This window comes from Lissotriton helveticus, chromosome 6 (assembly GCF_964261635.1).
Source record: "Lissotriton helveticus chromosome 6, aLisHel1.1, whole genome shotgun sequence".
Classification (NCBI taxonomy): Eukaryota; Metazoa; Chordata; class Amphibia; order Caudata; family Salamandridae; genus Lissotriton; species Lissotriton helveticus.
Genome location: NC_136067.1, coordinates 895592620 through 895595460, shown reverse-complemented (window position 1 = coordinate 895595460; position 2841 = coordinate 895592620).

The window sequence follows — 2841 nt, the reverse complement described above, 5'->3', positions numbered from 1 at the left end:
CCAGCAATTGGCAAACAGTGAGGTGCTCGGGCGTGGTCGTGTATCAACTTCCGGTGATGACATGACTGGTTCAGTGTCTTATAGTTTGTCTTTCTTGCCTGCTTGGTGGGCAGGCTGCCGTCTTGTCCATAGGTGCGATCTGTCCCACTTGACACTTCATTCTCTTCAGAGTATTTTGTGCCATACTTTGAATGACTCCTTGAGGTTGAATAACTCCCCGAGGTTGTGTCAGTGACACTATCACAGTCCTGGATTATCTCGGTCATTTGTGTTGTTGACTCGGAGTATTCTCTGTCATTTTGTCTCTCCCGCCGTCTTCTCTTCGATCTACCTTCATCCTTCATCTTTCTGGTTTTGTTTGTTTCGGTGACTTTATTCTCAGACATAAGGGATGTCTCTTTCCTGGTATCTTTGGTTCTTGCAATGGTGTGCAATTCTTCTGATACGTATCCTGCTTTGATCCGCACTCCAACCTCAGCTTTCCTGATGATTTCTTTTAGCGACCAATGCCCTTGAAGGATCTTGTGTTTCGTGTTAGAGTCTGAACAGCCTTCGATTATCAGAAGCCGAACTGCTTCCTCATTTGTAAATGTGTTGAACTGGCAACCTTTTACCAGACTTTGCAGCCGGGTGATGATGCTTGGCAATGGTTCTCCTGGTTCCTGCCGTGCTGTGTTGAAAGCGATGCAATCAGGATCCACATCTGCCTGTGCATGGGAATGTGCACGTAACTTCTCTTGGAGTCTTTCATAGGTCTCTGTGTCCTTTTCAGAAAAGGTGTTGATTAGACGTCGGCCTTCATGACCCACCAGCTGGAGGAGTAGCATCAGACAATTTCTATCCCTTCGTTCACCGATTGCGTCCAGAAAATCATCCAGTGATTCCAGCCACCGGTTCCATTTGGGACTCAAACTCTGAGTGTCAGTCTGTGTCACTGGGGGTGGTACTCCAAGGCAGGGATTGGACCATTTTGTTGCTTTCCTCACCTCCATGAGGGAAGGAGATTCTGATCTGCTGCGGTCACAGGACCGTTTACTTTGCTTCCCGTCTTCTTTGCTGACTCTCTTTAGCCGAGACCCTTGGTCTAGTCGTTTCCTTTGGGGTTGATAGGCTTCGCAACTATCTCGGTATGCGCCAGTGAATGACAGCTTGAGTTTCATGAGTTCAGAATGGCCACCACTCAGCTATGCTCTGCGTGACTCGTGGCTCTCTTCCTTTAGAGTCGTAGGCTAGCTTGCAGGTGGGTAGTGATTCTTCCGCGATGACGCCTGGCACATTTGACATCTTGTTTGCTCATGCATCTCTTTCCGGACGAGTGCAGGTTATCCAATCACTTCGTTGATGGGAGACGGCTCCCTTGGCATTCATCTACCCATGCTTCTGAATCATTTATTTTCTTCACTTCTGTTACTTTTACATTTGGGATCTGCATGTGCTTGGTGCATTCAGGATGTGCACTTGCTTGTGCTCGCTGACTTCAGAACCTGTGTTGACCCGGGCTTGTTTATATTCTTTCCTGGGCCTTCCGTAATTCTGCCCTCTTTAGGGTCTTCAGTAATTCTGCCCTCTTTGGGGTCTCCTGCAGGACTGCCCTCTTCGGGGTCTTCTGCACTTCTACCCTTTTCGGGGTCTTCTGCAGGACTGCCCTCTTCGGGGTCTTCTGCACTTCTGCCCTCTTCGGGGTCTTCTGCAGGACTGCTCTCTTCGGGGTCTTCTGCACTTCTGCCCTCTTCGGGGTCTTCTGCAGGACTGCCCTCTTCGGGGTCTTCTGCAGGACTGCCCTCTTCTGGGTCTTCTGTGGAACTGCTCTCTTCAGGGTCTTCTGCACCTCTGCCCTCTTTGGGGTCTTCTGCAGGACTGCCCTCTTCGGTTTGTGCCCAATGTTGTCTTTACTTGTCGCTTGCATTTGCCAGTGCTTGCTTTCATTTACCAGTGCTTGTTTTCATTTATCAATGTTTGTTTTCTTGTTCACCCTCTGCATTCACTCGTACTTGTTTAATATTTCACTCTTGAGTTTGCTTGTGCTTGTTTGTTAATTCACTCGTGTGTTTGCTTGTGCTTGATTACTGATTCACCGTTGTATTTACTTGTGCTTGTTTGTGACTCCACTTGTATTAGCCAGTGCTTGTTGCATTAACCCTCTTGGCTCAATCAATGCTTGTTGAATTTAACTCCGCCTGACTCCAAGATGGCCGCTCATGGGTCACACAGGGGATGTTTCTCAAGGCTGCCTGACTCAAAGATGGCCGCTCGCCTGGAAATCTCATTCCTCTCGAGATTTCAGCCTCATTCAAACTGCAGGCTCACAGGGATTCACTCGGCACTCACCAGAAGCCAGTCGTTTGCAGGCAGCAGTGTTTCATCAACACCTCACACGCTCTTTGGTCCCAGGAGCGTCCAGGTAAGATCGGGGTAGGTTCCCGATTTCGTTACTTTGATCGCGTGCTATTCCTCACGCATCGGAGGTGAGCTTTTGTTCGCGTGCCATTCCTCACGCATCGGGGTGAGCTTTCACTTTTGGCGCGTACCGGCGCTCTTCTTTGGGGCACTTCGACGAGGCTTTAGCCGTGCCTCATACGCTCCTCGGTCACTGGAGCAGCAGGCAGGATCGGGGTAGGCTCCCGATTTCTTCTCACTGAGCGTGTGCCATTTTACACGCATCGGGGGTGAGCAATTTTGGCGCACACCGGCGTTTCACTTCAAACGCTTTCAGCGCTCGATGACTCTTCTCCCTCAAGACTCTACGCGGCCAGCCGATCACGGAGCAGGGGCGAATACCGCTGGCCTCTTGGTCTAGGCGGCGGACTCAATGCAAACACACGTGTCACAGCAGCGTTTTAT